The sequence below is a fragment of the Cotesia glomerata genome, linkage group LG9, assembly GCF_020080835.1.
Source record: "Cotesia glomerata isolate CgM1 linkage group LG9, MPM_Cglom_v2.3, whole genome shotgun sequence".
In the NCBI taxonomy this organism is placed as follows: domain Eukaryota; kingdom Metazoa; phylum Arthropoda; class Insecta; order Hymenoptera; family Braconidae; genus Cotesia; species Cotesia glomerata.
Genome location: NC_058166.1, coordinates 17,752,166 through 17,771,065, shown reverse-complemented (window position 1 = coordinate 17,771,065; position 18,900 = coordinate 17,752,166). Strand labels below are relative to the sequence as shown.

The following is an 18,900-nucleotide window of genomic DNA, read 5'->3' as shown; positions in this document are numbered from 1 at the left end:
AATTAAATTGTGACAGTACAAATTTAGAGAATATTAAATATTTCTTCATTTTAAATGGCTTTTAAGTCAGATTGAACAGTTAAATATTTTAAATCTGCTATTTAAAGATTTAAATGTTCATGATCTCTTTGTTCCGATTATAGAAAAAGAGCAAAAAAATTTGATTAAAAAAAAAACACTCAAGGAAATTATTAACTCTTATAGTTAAGTACATTAGCGGAAATACAGAATTAAATTAGCCAATAAATTTAAAAGCTTTTTACTTAAACATTTCAATACTTGATTAAGTTATAATAATAATAATAACAAAACAATCTAGCGATATTAATAACATTAATAATAAACTTTTTAATATTTATTTTTTCTAAAGTATTAATAATAATAAAGTTTTTTTAAGTTAAGATACTGATTATTTAAAATAAAAATTTTGGGTTAAACATAATAAGTTCATAAAAATCATAAAAAATCTTTTTTATCGAAAATTTAATTATCGACAAAAAAAGATTTTTATCAATTTTATTATATTCTTGATATTTTGTTCAAAATTTCCAAGAAATCAAGAAATCCTGTGTTTAGATTTTTAAATCAAAATTTTGGGTTAAAAATAAAAAATCCGAAAAAATCATAAGTGACCTTTTTTTTCTATAGTGAATTTAATTTTCTATAAAAAAATCTTCATCAATTTTATCATATCTTCAATATTTTAGTTGAAATTTCCAAAAAATCATAACAAAGAAGAAAATCATGTGTTAAGATTTAAAAAATAAAATTTTGGCATAAATATCAAAAATTTTTAAAAAATAATAGACGTTTTTTACAGAGAATTACATTTTTTATAAAAAAAAAATCTTCATCAATTTTATCACATTTTCAATATTTTAAGTAAACTTTCCAGAAAATCGTAACAAAGAAGAAAACTTGTTAAAATTAAAAAAATAAAAATTCTCAATTAAATATCAAATGATTATTATCATTAAGTTAAAATGGCTGTTTTTATAACTGTAATAATAATAATGATTTTATTATTACAGATTTATTATCTCAAAAAAAAAATAATAACACTTTCTAATTATCTTTATAAAAAAGCGGGAATAAATAATACAGTTAATATATTTGATTTGCTGGTAACTCGTATAAAGTAATCGTAAAATGCGTGTTTCAGCGAGATACTCAGTCCGAGTGTGCTGTTGTGATAATGCCACGACTTCCTGAGCTACAATCCAAGAGATTGTGTTATATGTTATATGTTATATCTTGCATTATGGTGTCTGTATAAAGTAACCACCACAGCGAATATAATATAGAAAATAACACCAACACATGTTAGTTTGTCCTTAGCAAGTAAAGAGGCGTGGTAAGAATACATATTTGTGGTCGGAATGATCCATCACTAGGCCGATAAAATCGTAATATCGCCCAGATACTGATACTGGACCAATTATCATTTTTCAGTTAGTTATAGTCATAATTGTCATCGCTGGTAGCCTTTCTTGTTCTGTCAGTTTGTATCGGTTGGTTGTTACAGTTGGTGATAACAACCAGTGCATCATCACCCATCAACAACTATCAGCCATCAGCCAACTGAATAAACACGACTTCCGAGTATTGTACAAATGATAAATAAATGATGAATATATATTTAAATAAAATGGTGTCGAACTGCCACCGAGATTGGTAAACTCGATTCCCTCAGCTCTAAGAATGTCTTCAATTGTTATGGAAGGCGTGTTCTACCTTAGCACGGGCCATACCACAACCGAGTATGAGTATGAGGACTTTGTTGATGCAGTGCCGGCAACCTCTTGGGAATCCTCTGACAAACCAAGCTCTAGCTCCTTTTGCTTACAAGTCACGTTTGGATTGTTGCCGTGTGTTCCATCTTGCCAGCAAGCATTTTTATGATATTATATCTTGCTCTTACTTACAGATTATTGTTTTATAGTTTCAGCAAGTCAAATACTGATGGAAAAATTAATTTGAGCTTTGAAAAAAATTTTTTAACCGAAAAAATTATTTTGGAGAGTTTGACCATTTTTTATCAAGTGAAAAGTGTCATTTTTGGACAAAAAATAGTTATAACGTCCAAAATATTGCTGACGAAAATTTTTTATGATATCAAAATTATTTAAAATTTATTTTTCTACAACGTTTGTTTCAAAATTTTACTCTAAAACCAGAACTCTAAAAACTACAGCTGTTTTTATGATATTATATCTTTCTCTTACTTACAGATTATTGTTTTATAGTTTCAGCAAGTGAAATACTGATGGAAAAATTAATTTGAGCTTTGAAAAAAATTTTTGAACCGAAAAAATTATTTTGGAGAGTTTGATCATCTTCAATCAAGTCAAAAGTGTAATTTTTGGACAAAAAATAATTATAACGTCTAATATATTGAACACGAAAATTTTATATAATACCAAAATTATTCAAAATTTATTTTTCTACAATTTTTAGTTCAAAATTTTACTCTAAAACAAGAATTCTAAAAACTGTAGTCGCTTTTATGATATTATATCTTGCTCTTACTTACAGATTGTTATTTTGTAGCTTCAGCAAGCTAAACACTGATGGAAAAATTAATTTGAGCTTAAAAAAGAATTTTTGAACGGAAAAAATTATTTTGGAGAGTTTGCCCATCCTTTATCAAGTTAAAAGTATAATTTTTGGACAAAAAATAGTTATAACGTCTAATTTATTGAACAGGAAAATTTTCTATGATACTAAAATTATTTAAAATTTATTTTTCTACAATTTTTGGTTTAAAATTTTAGTCTAAAACCAAAATTCTAAAAACTACAGCCGTTTTTTTGAATTGTATATTTCCAAAAATGTCATACTATAGCTTCTATAAAAAAATAAATATGTCTTACAAAAATATTGCTCAAAATTGTTCAAAATTAAATTCTCTACAACTATATTTATAAATTATAATACGAGTAAATTAATTTGCATATTTATGGGGAATTAAGTATAGGTTGTGCTACACGGAAAAAAGAAAAATAGAAAAATTATATTATAAAATGTAACGTGGCGCTCCGTATAAAAAACTGGAAAAATTATTGTAGATTTTGGAAGAATTACATTGTAAAATGTGAATATTACATTGAAAGCTTTGAAAATTAACATTCAAAGATTGAATTTAGAAAAATGTTATTTCGAACTGTAATTTTTCTAGTTTTAAATACGACGGGACACTTATTACTATTTATAATGTAATTTTTCAATTTTTCTTTTTTCCGTGTAGTCTACCTCAAATTTTTGAACATCATTCTAACAATTGATGTTTTGTAATTAAGGAATGTGTTTGTTGTATTCTTAGAATTGGTTATAAATTTAATTTTTGAGTTAAGTTTGTACTGTCTAGGTCACACAAACTTATGATAATATTATTTAATTTAATGTAATTATATGAATATTATTGTAAAGTATTTTTGTATTTAATTGTTCAAGCGCCTGAGAAAGTCGGGAAACCGAAGAAACGTCGTGATAGTTTAAATAAACATCAAATAAATATTTCCATCAAACTGTTAACTATTATTTTATTCTCTACAACTTTTATTCCAACCATTTTTCTCTTAAATCATCAACTCTTTATTAACCAATTTTGAAAAAAAAATGTATACTTTCCATTTTAATTTTCTTCAACAATAAATATTATTATTTTCCTCTCTTTACACATTTTCCACTTCTAACCACTCTTATTAAGCTGATTAAGGATTAGATGTTCTAATAAGCAGAATAGGTTTTAAATTATATTGCGGGGCGTTTTTTAAGCTTCTTATATATTGACTAAAAAAGAACCTATTTAATAGCTTCTGTATAGATTATTAGGGTTAAAAGTCCACCCCAATTTTGGACAACAGTAACATGATTCTTTTTCAAATATTAACGCTTCAGCCGAATTTGAAACTCTTTCTAATACATCTTCTATTTCTTTACAATCCAAAGAATTTTATTCATCCAAAATTTTTACAATCAAATCACAAATTTATGACCTAACATTAAAAAAAATTCTATAATTATGGAAATAGCACCATAAAATTAAAAACATAAAGTCTTTAAGCAGAAATTATTCAAATGGAATCAAGTATGAGTTTAATCTCAGAGGAAGTTTGAATTTGATTATAATTATAATATAAATAAAAGCTGGAAAATTATTTGATTAAGAATGAAGAGCAATACTAATTTAATTTCAGATAATGAGAAGAAATGGATGTTTAAAACTAATAATACTAAAAAGTAGGTTGATAAAAATGGTTGTTTTTTTTTCTGTTGATATTAAAGCCATTGCAAACAGAAGTCATTTTAAAATGATAAGTTTAGCGACTTAAAATTGCGTATTGGCAATAATAGAGAACATGATTACAATGAATAGAGTATTGTTTTACGGTTGAATACATATACCTATAATTTGACCTATGTAAATATTAAAAATTGCACACGACCCGATTGAACCAATTGTTATTACAGTTGTTGCTAATTTATCGAACCATCAATACAAAGATTTTGATGGAAAAATACATATGTACTAATTACACTGAAGAGAAAAATTTTTAATTCAGAAAATTCATTTTGGAGAATTTTTATTGTCTTTTTTTAAATGAAAAAATCTTTCTTGATTCAAGAATTTTTATCTTAAGTCGTTAATTTTTTTTTTCAATATTTAATTATTTAAAATTATGTTTAAGTTGTACAGAGTCAATATCAATATCAATATTACCAAAAAATGTCTTTCGTAATTTTGAAAAATTTTTTTTTCATTCAAAAAAAATTTTTTTAATTAAACTTACGGCCTTTACACTAAAAAAAATTAACTTGGATTAAGAGGAAAATTTTTGAACCAAGAAAATAATTTTTAAAAGTTTTTTTTTGTCTTGAAACAAGATAAAAAATTTTTGAATTAAGCAAAATTTACTTAAACCAATAAAAGTTTCTTAGTTTAAAAATTTTTCTACTCAAACCAACATGAAGTTCTTCAAAATTATTTACTAGTAATAGATAATTTAGTGAATCTTAATTAAGTAGTTTTTTTTCTGTGTAGGAAACACTTGTTCTAGTGCCGCTTAATTTACCAAAAAAAAAAATGTCAAAATTCTTATAATTGACACACATGCGGTGCACAAATAGTGAATTCCATGAGTTGATACTTAATGTTCACGGAATGGCAATAGTATATACTATATACTACATATATACAGATATAAATATGTATAATATAAGTTTTTCAGCGCTGCACGTGCATCGTTCTTGTTTCTTGTGCGCCCTAATTTTATCCAAACGTAAAAATAAAAGTCTAACCATGCACACGACGTTGACGAGCAGCTTGCGTTAATATAATGCGACAAGCATCGAATTGCCCCCGGAAATCCATCTAATAATCGAATAAAGTTATATTTACCGCGTATTTTCATAACTATCCGCTCCTAGGAATATCGATCGCGATTTATATCATCAACATGTGATTTAATTCTGTGAATTATTGTATTATTAGGAGATTTTCTAGAAATTTTACTTTTTAAACTGTCATTTAGAAAATTTCAACTCTGCTTGCTGAGTTGGGTCCAAAAATACACTCGGTCCGAAATTATTATTAATGTATATGTGTCTTATGAGGCTTTTTATAATGATATCATCCAAAATTGTGAATGGAAACTTAGTATAGTTGTTTTTTGAAGGGTTTTCAAGGTCAAGTTTAAAGACGAATCAAATCAATCGGATAGTTTTAGAAATAATGACAATAATTAGATAAATTATTAATTAATTATTAGGAAAATGCAAAATATTAGACTTTTGATGATTCTTTTTTAAATAACTTTTGAATGCGACAACTTATGAAATTTCTGCAAAGTGCATCTCAAAGCTCATTAAATAAGCTTTAATTTCCATATTTAGTTAATTTTTTTAACCAAAAATTTTCTATTTTTTCACCTATTTAATGTTATTCTTGAAAGATTTCATAAATTGATGTAAAATATTAGACTTTTGATGATTCTTTTTTAAATAACTTTTAAATGCGATAACTTATCAATTTTCTGTTATCAAATTAAGCCTATTAAATAAGCTTTAATTTGCATATCTAATTAATTTTTTTGATCAATAATTTACGACTTTTCCACCTATCTAATGTCAGTCGAAAGATTTCACGGAATGATGTAAAATATCAGACTTTTCATGATTCTTTTTAAAATAACTTTTGAACGCAATAACTTATCAAATTTTTGCATAGTGTATCAAAAAGCTTATTAAATAAGCTTCAATTTCCATATCTAATCAAATTTTTAACTTAAAAATTTCCTATTTTTTTTATTTATTGAAAAACATTCTTAAAATATTTCATAAAAATGCAAACGATCACACTTTTCAAAGTTCCTCTTCAAATAACTTTTGAATGTGATAATTTATAAAAAATTCTGTAAAATGTAACTAAAAGCTCATTAATCAAGCTAACATTTCCAACTCGAAAAATGATCAATTTTCCTCTTTATTCCCCATTAATGTAAACAACTCTGCAATTGTTTTATCACCAGTGTTTAAAATTTCTTCCAAAACTAAAAAACTTCCATTCAGAACCACCTAAAATCTAAAAAAGTGAGTTATAAGTTTACCTCTTGGCCTATTGAAAGATTTCATGGCCTTGATTCCCATTCCGACGTGTTGCGTGTCGCCTCCGTAGTCGACGTACATCAGTTAACTATTTTTTGTATTTATTTAAATAAAAAATCTGACAACAAACTTATTTAAATCCCCCTAAACATTTAATTATTTCAATCAGCGATTCACGTTATATTACAAACGTCTCATAATAAACTACCGTCCATAATAACAATTCAACTAAACATGCGTCAGGAGCGTATATTTATTTATTTATCCCATATTGCGTCGAAACTATTTCATTGCAAGCTGTCAAAATATAAATAGTTCAAATCTAAACTATTTTTCAAAAATTTTCAATCTAAATCATCTTAACAATTATTTCTTCCCAATATTCCAACAACAACAATAATAACAATAATTATTAAACCTATCGGAAGCATGTGTTAGCAATCAATTTACAAAATCCGTTCTATTTCCATTTCTTCTTTCCTCAGTACTGGTTTGGCTTGCGTAATAGCTAAAGTCTAAATGACCAAACGACCAAAATACGAAAAATAACTCCTCTAGTGTAAAACAGCGCCCCCCAAACTACCACCCCCACTCTGTAACACCATCTGTAGTGTAGCCGCACCACTAAAAACTCTTTATTAGTGTTGTTTACATCGGATTTTTCACCCAAGAAGAATATAAAATGGAGGGGGGGTGTAATTTTTTTAAAGAGAGGGGGCACAAATAAATGCGTAATGTTATATATTGGCACTTGTAACTTCACTGCAGTGATATATCCGCACTTGTAAACATAAAAACCAACCGGAAGTTGATTTTACACTGACACAAGCTCGGAATAAAAAGAAGAAACAAAAATTAAAGTGCGCTTAATTTTCGCGGGAAATTTGAAATTGAAAAATGTTTTTTTTTTTAATGAAATTTTTGAGAAAGCTGGCCGAAGGTCGGGTAGCGCGGCAGCGCGTGTGGTGAAGCGAACTAAAATACAAACTAAAGTGCTTGGTTGGACGTTAAAGTTAACCATCTCAGACTCTGAAAGAACCAGAGGAAAGAGAGGGAGAGGAGAGACACACAGCTTGTCGGGAGGAAGGAAGGGAGAGGAGAAATGTGTGTTTTAAAAGGACTGGAGGGGAACAGATCTGAAGTAACGCTCAACTAAGGTTCTCCTACTTGTACCATATTATTATTGTTGTTATTATTCGATATTTGTGTGTATTCAGTGTCGGTTTTATGAATGAATACTCTCTCGACGATTCACGCACATGCGCAACACCGCACCTGTCTTTCTACTCTCCGGGCGTGTGTGTGGAACACACTGGGTGTATATATGTAGTTGTGTTGTTTGGTGTAATGTATGGTATACGCCAGGACCGCTTAGCTCTTTGTGGCCATGCCGCGACCGACATCCGCTTCTATACTATTCGTACTCCTCATATGTATATGTTAGTGTGTGTGGATGGTGCTACTATAGCGAGAGAGAACAAGTTCATTCATAACACAATCTTATGCTTTACCAATAAATCCGATATTTTTTGTGTTTCGAGGATTCCGTTTTTATTAATGAATTTTTGGAGTTCATTCATGAAATTGAGATTTGTATTATAGGTAGGATGGATGATTTATTTTAGAGTAGATGAGTTTTTTTGAAAATAAATCTTGGATTTTTATTAAATTAAATTTCGGAAAATTGAAGATTTCTTCAAGGATAAAATATTTTTTTTTTGTAAGATTTCATAAGACTAAAATTTGATAGACACTCCCACGAAGAGCTTGAGTCACTACCTGAGGTTTCCCGAGGTTGAAATTTTTCAATAAAAAATAAATTTATGCAAATTCAAAGTTATAAATCGACGTTGATTACTTTATATATATATTATTATGGATAAGTTTCTTAATCTTGATTCAGATGATAATAATAATGTTGGTTAAAATTTGATTATTATTAAAAAATTGAATATAATAATTTTTTTGAGGGATTTTTATCAATTAATAATAATAATATTAAATTACTTTTGTTAAATTGCACTGTACTTTTTTAACTATTGACATTTTTAAAGATATAAGCTCATCCCGACGTTACACTCATCAAGAGCTTTCATTTGAGTACCCACATGCATTTTTGATATATTTTTCATATATACATATATATAAATTTATAAATATATGAAAAATTGATGTGGGTACTCAAATGAAAGGTCTTGATGAGTGTAATGTCGGAATGAGCTTATATCTTTGAAAATGTCAATAGTTCACGAGATACAAGGTAATTTCTTAATTATTGACATTTTTAAAGATATAAGCTCATCCCGATGTTACACTCATCAAAAGCTTTCATTTGAGTACCCACATGCATTTTTTATATATTTTTCATATATACATAAATATAATATATATAAATATATAAAATATATGAAAAATTGATGTGGGTACTCAAATGAAAGATCTCGATGAGTGTAATGTCGAGGTGACCTTATATCTTTAAAGATGTCAATATTTCACAAGATATAAGGTCATTTCTTAATTATTGACATTTTTAAAGATATAAGCTCATCATGATGTTACACTCATCAAGAGCTTTCATTTGAGTACCCACATGCATTTTGATATATTTTTCATATATTCATATATATATAATATATATAAATATATAAAATATATGAAAAATTGATGTGGGTACTCAAATGAAAGGTCTTGATGAGTGTAATGTCGGAATGAGCTTATATCTTTAAAAATGTCAATATTTCACAAGATACAAGGTCATTTCTTAATTATTGACATTTTTAAAGATACTAGAATTCAAATTTGCGCGCGCAAGCGCGCGCCTGACTACGGAGTTTACATATATTTTCATGCTTATGATATATTCGACCAATCACGTTACGAATAGTTTGATACCACATACATTTTATCTCTTTTTTATTATGGGATTTCTTAATTATTGACATTTTTAAAGATATAAGCTCATCCCGATGTTACACTCATCAAAAGCTTTTATTTGAGTACCCACATGGATTTTTGATATATTTTTCATATATACATATATATAAATATATAAAATATATGAAAAATTGATGTGGGTACTCAAATGAAAGCTTTTGATGAGTGTAACATCGGGATGAGCTTATATCTTTAAAAATGTCAATAGTTCTCAAGATACAAGGTTATTTTTTAATTATGTAACTAGAGATATAAAGAAATTTTTAATGCAGCCTAAATTCTTATCATTATAAATTGATTATCGGTGAGAATAATATGAAATCTTGAAAAGGCACAAATTCAAATCAAGAATAATAATAATAATAATAAATTACAAAAATTAGTATTTTAACGATTATTATTATTACTGGCCGGTAATTGATCGATCAATCGATCATGATAATTTACCGAATGAATAGCTTGTAATTAGCTGTCGTCTTAATGAACTGATATTAGCATACAAGCCTAACGGGATTTTCCGATATCCTTTACATATATCACATCAATATACTACTGTAATAATAAAAAAAAAAAAAAATAATAATGAATTATGAATTACAATATTTATGTATTAATAAAATATTTATCTATGTTTGCCTATTACATCCGACAGAACAAGTTGTTAGTAATAAAACAAAAAACTTTTCTCCCTACTAAATATTAAATATAAAATGAATATATTTTTAAAAAATTTCTTTTTTCTTCTTTCTACTTAGAGGAAGTTTAGTGCCACAACCGATTTTACGAGGTCACCGGAAGTTAAGAGTGACCGAGCAAGAATCGAAGAAGAAGTGATGTGTATAAATAAAAGAGGAAGTGGCGCCTACAGGTAAAATTATCTCGGTACAGGTTATTCTCACGCTGCCTGTTACGTATCTCTTCTCTTAAAGTAAATTTTCGGTTGATTCTGCGGATGATAATTGCTCCAGGTTTTATTTAAATGTTTTATTTAAAAGGGTCATTATTGTAATAATAATTATAAATAAGTAATTACAAGATAAAGAAGTAGATCAAAGAGAAAAGAGTAAAGGACACTGAGAGAGTGATAGAAAGGACCGGAAGGACTGAGGAAGGGGAAGAAACACGTTCCGTAGTAAGTGTAGTAAGACCACCGGAAGCCCCGAGGATTCAGCTTGAGAGGGCTAACGGAAGTGGCTGAAGGATAGACCAACAAAACCAACAACAAAAATACCGCAAACTAAATTAATATGAGAAAATATACTGATTTTTACTTTTATTTTTATTTTTACTTTTATTTTATTTTATTTTGTTTTATCAGAACTTTTGTCGCCTCGGATTTGTTCGACTAGCAAGAAATTATGATTAGTCACTTCACTTACTGAATTTTATGGTTATTACAGACGATAAAAACATTTTTTAGATGACAAAATGAAATAATATCAATATTAAGATCTACACAGTAAAAAATTTTTCGTCATTGTGTAGTGTGTTAAAATTTGTGTGTTGAATATTACACTCTAGTGTGTAGAATTTAACACTCTCATGTGTTGATTTGATGATTTAACACACTAGAATGTTAAATTCTACACACTAGAGTGTAATATTCAACACAAATTTTAACACTCTACAAAATGACGAAAAATTTTTTACTGTACAGGGGATTTTTTTTTTATTTTTTTGAGGTTATTAAATTTTTTACGACAATTTAATAAAAAAAATAAATTATTATTATTATTACTATCGCACTAAATTTTTGTTTGTAATAATTTAATTAATCAAAATTTAAATTCAAAATTTTATTTTAACAATTAAATAAAATTTTGCTTTATTAAATAATGAGTTTTGTTAAATTGCATTGTACTTTCGTAACTAATGACGATTTTAAAAATATAAGCTCATCATGATGTTACACTCATCAAGAGCTTTCATTTGAGTACCCACATGCATTTTTCATATATTTTTCATATATACATATATATAATATATATAAATATATAAAATATATGAAAAATTGATGTAGGTATTCAAATGAAAGGTCTTGATGAGTGTAATGTCGGAATGAGCTTATATCTTTGAAAATGTCAATATTTCACAAGATATAAGGTCATTTCTTAATTATTGACATTTTTAAAGATATAAGCTGATCCCGACATTACACTCTTCGAGACCTTTCATTTGAGTACCCACATGCATTTTTCATATATTTTTCATATATACATATATATAATATATATAAATATATAAAATATATGAAAAATTGATGTAGGTATTCAAATGAAAGGTCTTGATGAGTGTAATGTCGGAATGAGCTTATATCTTTAAAAATGTCAATATTTCACAAGATATAAGGTCATTTCCTAATTATTGACATTTTTAAAGATATAAGCTGATCCCGACATTACACTTTTCGAGACCTTTCATTTGAGTACCCACATGCATTTTTGATATATTTTTCATATATACATATATATATATAATATAAATAAATATATGAAAAATTGATGTGGGTACTCAAATGAAAGGTCTCGATGAGTGTAACATCGGGATGAGCTTATATCTTTAAAAATGTCAATAGTTCACAAGAAACAAAGTCATTTCTTTATTATGTATTTAGAGATAGAGCATTTTCTTAATAATATAGATTTACTTTCTTTTCCATCAGAAATTTTCATAAGTATAACTAACTTCATTAATAAATTTTAAAAATTTATTAAAGATAATAATTAATAACAACAACAATCTAAACAATCGATTTATTGGTTAGGTTAATCTATTTAACGACTAAAAATCGCGCGCAATTAGCAATAAAAATACGCAACCAGCGATAAAATAATTAGACTGAAACTAAGCTAATGCAATGCAAAGAAAGTAAAAATGAGGTAATTATTTAATAGAATAAAAATGAAATTACACTTGAAAAAAAAATAAATAAATAAAAGTATAACTATTAGACTAGTAGACCGAAGTATCCTACTAGTATCCTCGCGATAATAGCTACTAATAAAGGGAGAATCTCTTGATTCCTGATATACTTAAGCTTGGCTCTACTCTTTCTTCACTTATGATATTTTATTTATATATAATATTAAATGAAGTCCGGAAGCCATTCACAAGTTGCTTCGTACTCGAGTACATTATTGTCAGACAACTGCTCGCTTCCGGAGCCTTCAGTATCGGTCGTCTTCAGACGTGTTTATAATACTTTACATTTTATTCGGCGAAGACAATAATATTTTTAATTATAAATCAAAACTTTTCACCAATCAAAATTACTGATTTTTTAATTTTTATTAATAATAATAATAATAATGATAATGATAATAATAATAATAATTTTAATATATATTGTATTAAAGAGCCACGGCGGAGCGGAGTAGGTCAAAAATCAATGCTAATTGACCCATCTTTATTATTTATCGTAATTTTTTAAGCTTGAGAAATCATAACGTCGATCATGAAAGCATCTGCAACGGATTCATTATTACGTAACGGACTTTTGCCGTCGAAGAAAACGACGGTGAAGTTACCGAGGCATAAAGCTTGAAAAAGAGGTCTCTCCCCGGTTCTTTTTTACATTCTCTCTTATCTATCGTTTTCTTCACTCTGCATGAACACATTACTTGCGTTATTATTATATTACTTGGACATAGTTTATTATCTAGTAGCTCGTTGTCTTTGTTGACAATTGATCTATATTTATCAAAATATTATAAATAATTAATTATTCATGAATTGAGACTGTATTTTTTATTTTTTTTAATTAGATATTTATTTATTTATATTTTTTTACTTAAATTTTTGCAATTTTTTTAAATTAAATTTATTTATTATTATTATTTTATTAAAAAAATATTAAATATTTTTTTCTTCTCGATAAATTTGAATTTTGTACGCAAAAAGTTTAACAAAATAAAAATTGTTTAAAATTAAAAAAAAAAAATTAAAAAATAATCATAATTTTGCAGCAAGATGATTATTATTATTATTATTATTATTTTGTAAAAAAAATTAAATATTTTTTTCTTCTCGATAAATTTGAATTTTTTACGCAAAAAGTTTAACAAAATAAAAATTATTTAAAATAAAAAAAAAAAATGAAAAATTAATTAAAATTTTGCAACAAGACGATTATTATTATTTAATAAAAAAAATATTTTGAATTTTTTACGTAAAAAATGCGAAAAAATAAAAATTAAATTATAAATTCTTAAATTAAAAAAAAAAATGAAATTATTTTTTTTTGAGTTTAATAAAAAAATTTAAGCTTTCCAACAAAACTAAAGCCTTAAAAAAAAGTACTATTGTATATACTTTTCACTTTAATACTTTCAAGTAACAATTGTCCTGATTACATGACAAAGAGACGGAATAAAAGTATAAAATAAAATAAAAAAAAAAGGTTAAGAGAAATAATTAAGAGAAAAAATATAAATTTGAAAAAGCCGAGTAACAATGAGACAAAGAATCAAGAAGACTTTTGTCAACTTTGATCATTTTGTGACCAACATTTATAACATATGTCTGTTATATATATGTACGTCTATCTTTTCTTATTCTTCGGCGTTTCTCTTGCACGTAATATGAGTAACTACAAACGGTATTATATAGGTATGTAGTATAGGTATGGTATAGGATAACTTTGGAGGTAAAAACATTGATGCGGTGGAGGTGGGATCGAGGCTCGAGGGGAGTTCGCGAGTTCTGGCTGGGTGAACAAGCGTCCGGTCATTAACGGAGCTTATCTACATGAGCACACCTCGAACTAAACTAACCAACGTTGTTTTTTGTCTTATATTATAGACACTAACATACTTTTATGTGATGCATACGTATATATATTGTGGAGGTATATATTCACCGTGTGATTTTTTTTGGTTTTATGGGGAGACAATTGTTGGAATATATTGTTACCTTGATTCTTGAAATTTTTTTGGTCGAAAAATATTTTCTTCTTAAATTTATTGATGTCAGATTTTAAAATATTTATTTTAAATTATTATTATGTTTATAAAAATAATTATTAAATATTTTAAATTCAGAAAAATTAATCTATATTATTGAAAGAATAAGAGAAATTTTGTGTCCAGGATAGTCATATGATAAAATCGGTTTTTTTTAGTGAAATTTAGTGTCACTGCAAAGGTCTTGACTTAAATTTTTGCCTTTTCAAGGTTTCATATCATTCTCACCAATAGTCAATTTATTATGATAAGTAATTAGACTGCATTCGAAAATGCTCTATCTCTAGATACATAATTAAGAAATGACCTTGTATCTTGAGAACTATTGACATTTTTATAGATATAAGCTCATCTTGATATTACACTCATCGAAACCTTTCATTTGAGTACCCACATCAATTTTTCATATATTTATGTATATTATATATATGTATACATGAAAAATATATCAAAATGCATGTGGGTACTCAAATGAAAGCTCTTGATGAGTGTAACATCATGATGAGCTTATATCTTTAAAAATGTCAGTAATTAAGAAATGACCTTGTATCTTGTGAAATATTGACATTTTTAAAGATATAAGCTCATCCCGACATTACACTCTTCGAGACCTTTCATTCGAGTACCCACATCAATTTTTCATATATTTATATATATTATATATATGTATATATGAAAAATATATAAATATATGAAAAATGCATGTGGGTACTTAAATGAAAGCTCTTGATGAGTGTTACATCAGGATGAGCTTATATCTTTAAAAATCTCAATAGTTAAGAAGATACAATGCAATTTAACAAAATTCATTGTTTAATAAAGCAAAATATTATAATTGATATTTTAAGTCAAATTTAAAGCTATAATAAACAGAAAAATAAACTTTTTTTATAAAAAAATTGTCAAAATACTTCTTTTTTCAATTTATAATACTAATCTTGACTAAAAAATTTTATTGTTATTATTTAAAATACCAAATAATAATTTTTTATAATAACAAAAAAAAATAATTTTGAAATATGATGATTATTATTATATTAAAATTTGACAAAAAAAAATTTTAATATTTTTTATCACTAAAAATTTTGAATTTTTTTACGCGGGAAGTTCAAAAAACAAAATAATAAAACCTATTTAACACTAAACCCTCCAAAAAAAAAAAAAAAATAATAAAATTACATGTTTCTCCAAGTTTCATTAACAAATTTAATTCCATTATCATTACTTACAGAAACGGTGCAAGCATGACGAAGCAACCAATGAAAAAGGTAAAACTTACCTGAAACAAAATAACAAAAATCATGATTACATATTACATACAATCAAACAATTATTTCATTAAACTCCAATCCTACCACTAATTAACTCCTAAAGAATGAATGAACATAAATATAAAACTTACAAAACTAAATATTCCATTCTAAAAAGAAACTATTGATATTATATTTACAAAACAAAAAATCTTGAAATCGCGACATGACAATTGGCAAACACTATTGTGGAGTGTCAAAATAGCTAAAAATTAGAATTAGAATTATAATAAGTTATGAGTTGTGACATGTTGAGTAAACAAAAGTGCTCCGTTAACTTATTCGGAAGGGGGAGCGGGTGCGGGTGGACAATAACAAGTTAAACAGAATAGAAGGACTCGCGGCTATATATATATATATATATATTTATATTTATGTATGAATATGCGATTTGCGAGTAATAGAGAAGAGAGGAGAGGAGCTAGAGAGGTAAAGAGAGAAAGAGAGGTCAGGTGGGACTGAGTATGAGGGCACCAAGAAGTGGAAGCACGGTTGGGTGCTCCCGCCGTAACGTCGACCGAGAATCAAGTAATGCGCCAAAGTGGGTGCGCCACATTGTCCAATAAAATTAACCAAGACTTTAAAAAATAAATAAATAAAAATCTCAACTTTACAATGTGAAAAATTCGGGATTTTATTTTTAGAAAATCCAAGTTTTTGGAGTAAAATAAATTGTTTTATTTGCTGGAATAAGTTTGAGTTCAAAAGCCGACTATTCAATTTTTAAACACAATAACTGACAATTTAAAAATTTTTTTTGTTAAAGTTTGCGCGTCTAATTGATAAAAAATTTGATTTACGAATAGAAAATACTTAAATATAAATATTTTTAAGAAAAAATACTTGAAATTAAGCTCTAAAAGTTGTAAGAAATGCAGCAATACTAACTTGCAGTTACTGTGTTTTAAAATTGGACAGCCGAATTATTAATAAATACTTCAAACAATTTATTTAAAATTTAAATTTGTAAATATTAATTATTTTTCAAAAAATTTGACTAGAATATTAAATCAAATTTTGATAAAAATTATTTTATTTTTAAATTTTGTTGATTAATCCTGAAGTTAAAAATTTAAAAATAATAAATTATTAACATTAATTTTAATTAAATAAAATGAATTACTTAATTGTTACTCAAATTAAATTTTAATAGAGCAATTTTGAAAATTTTTTAATACATTATTTATTGTAAAAAGAATTTATCAAAAAATGCAATTTGTAAAAATTAAAAAAAATATTAATTAAATTTTTTTAAATAATAAAATTTATTTCTTTTATCAAACTATGAAAAAAAGTTGTATTAATTTTTAAAATGTCTAAGTACGCATTTTGTGATTTTTTAATTGATAAAAAATATTTTGTTATTTTTTAATTAATAAAACATATATTTTTATTTTTATAAAAAAATATTTTGTAATTTTTTAATGAATAAAAACTATTTTTTTATTTTTATAAAAAAATAAAAAATTTACTTCAATCTCTCTGATTTCATTAAAATGCATTAAATTAAAATTTAAATACGAATTGAATGAAATTCCCGATCAAAGTGACGAATTTTTTGTTTCTATCGCAATTTTGAGCTCAAAAGTGGCAAAGTAGCAAATAGTAAATTGCCGATTGCTCGATTGATGTTCTGAAGAACCGATGATTAAATGGGAGCAAACAGACCCTCTGTCTATGAGAAAGTTGTGCGGTAAATAGAGCCACAGGCATTTAACACGTAATTTAAACTAAAATTAGCAAGCCTCCCTAAGGCTATCATTACAAGTGTGATACTGAAACTGAAGATCACCCTCGTACTCGTTTTCTATTCAGTCACACCGATCTCCGCTTTCAGCTTATAACATCTGTCTTTTAATTTTCTCGATTCACACACTCTGCTTTTAATTGCTCATTATTTTTATTTGATATTTAGGTTTTACGGTTTTTAACGGGGGACCAAAAAATGGAGGTTAAATTGGATTTTAGGGCAAAAAATGAAAATAAAAAGAAAATGAGAACCGTCGTAATGTTTTTAATTCCCCTAGACGGGAATGCCAGACGTGAGATCTTGTATAAGTACGCTCCCACGATCCTTTGCATTGTGCATGATACATATCTACGTCATATCATCCCTCTTTCTTTTTCATCAGCAACCAACCGTCCTTTTTTAACTTAATATTTTCTTTCCCTCTGGTGGACTCCGCCATTGTAAAAAACAAAGAGACTAAACGGTTTAAACAAACCATTGGCTGGTTAATTTTTAGGTAATAGTAAATTTTATCTATTTCTTCGGAATTGTATGCATATATTACTAAAAAAAATTAATTTGATTCAAGAGAAAAAAATTTTTAAAAATTTCATTTTGAAAAATTTTTTTAATTAATAATAATGATAATAACTAGCAACTTTGTGACTGCCGTGGCTTGTGAACTATAAATAAATAAAATTTTGCTTTATTAAATAATGACTTTTGTTAAATTGCACTGTACTTTCTTAACTATTGACATTTTGAAAGATATAAGCTCATCCCGATGTTACACTCCAAGAGCTTTCATTTGAGTCCCCACATGCATTTTTATATATTTTTCATATATACATATACATAATATATATAAATATATGAAAAATTGATGTGGGTACTTAAATGAAAGGTCTTGATGAGCATAACATCGGGATGAGCTTATATCTTAAAAAATGTCAATAGTTCACGAGATATAACGTCATTTCTTAATTATTGACATTTTTAAAGATATAAGCTCACCCTGACATTACACTCATCGAGACCTTTCATTTGAATACCCACATCAATTCTTCATATATTTCATATATTTATATATTTATATATATGTATATATGAAAAATATATAAAAAATTGATGTGGGTACTCAAATGAAAGCTCTCGATGAGTGTAACATCGGGATGAGCTTATATCTTTAAAAATGTAAATAATTGACAAGATACAAAGTCATTTCTTAATTATTGACATTTTTAAAGATATAAGCTCATCCCGATGTTACACTCATCGAGAGCTTTCATTTGAGTACCCACACCAATTTTTTATATATTTTTCATATATACATATATATAAATATATAAATATATGAAAT

The 18,900-nt window shown here is 26.5% G+C and overlaps 1 protein-coding gene across 2 annotated transcripts in view; it reads right to left on the bottom strand.

The window, feature by feature from the left end:
- LOC123271653 overlaps positions 1-18,900 on the bottom strand; it is a 100,957-nt gene that overhangs the window by 37,802 nt on the left and 44,255 nt on the right. The window lies entirely within an intron of this gene.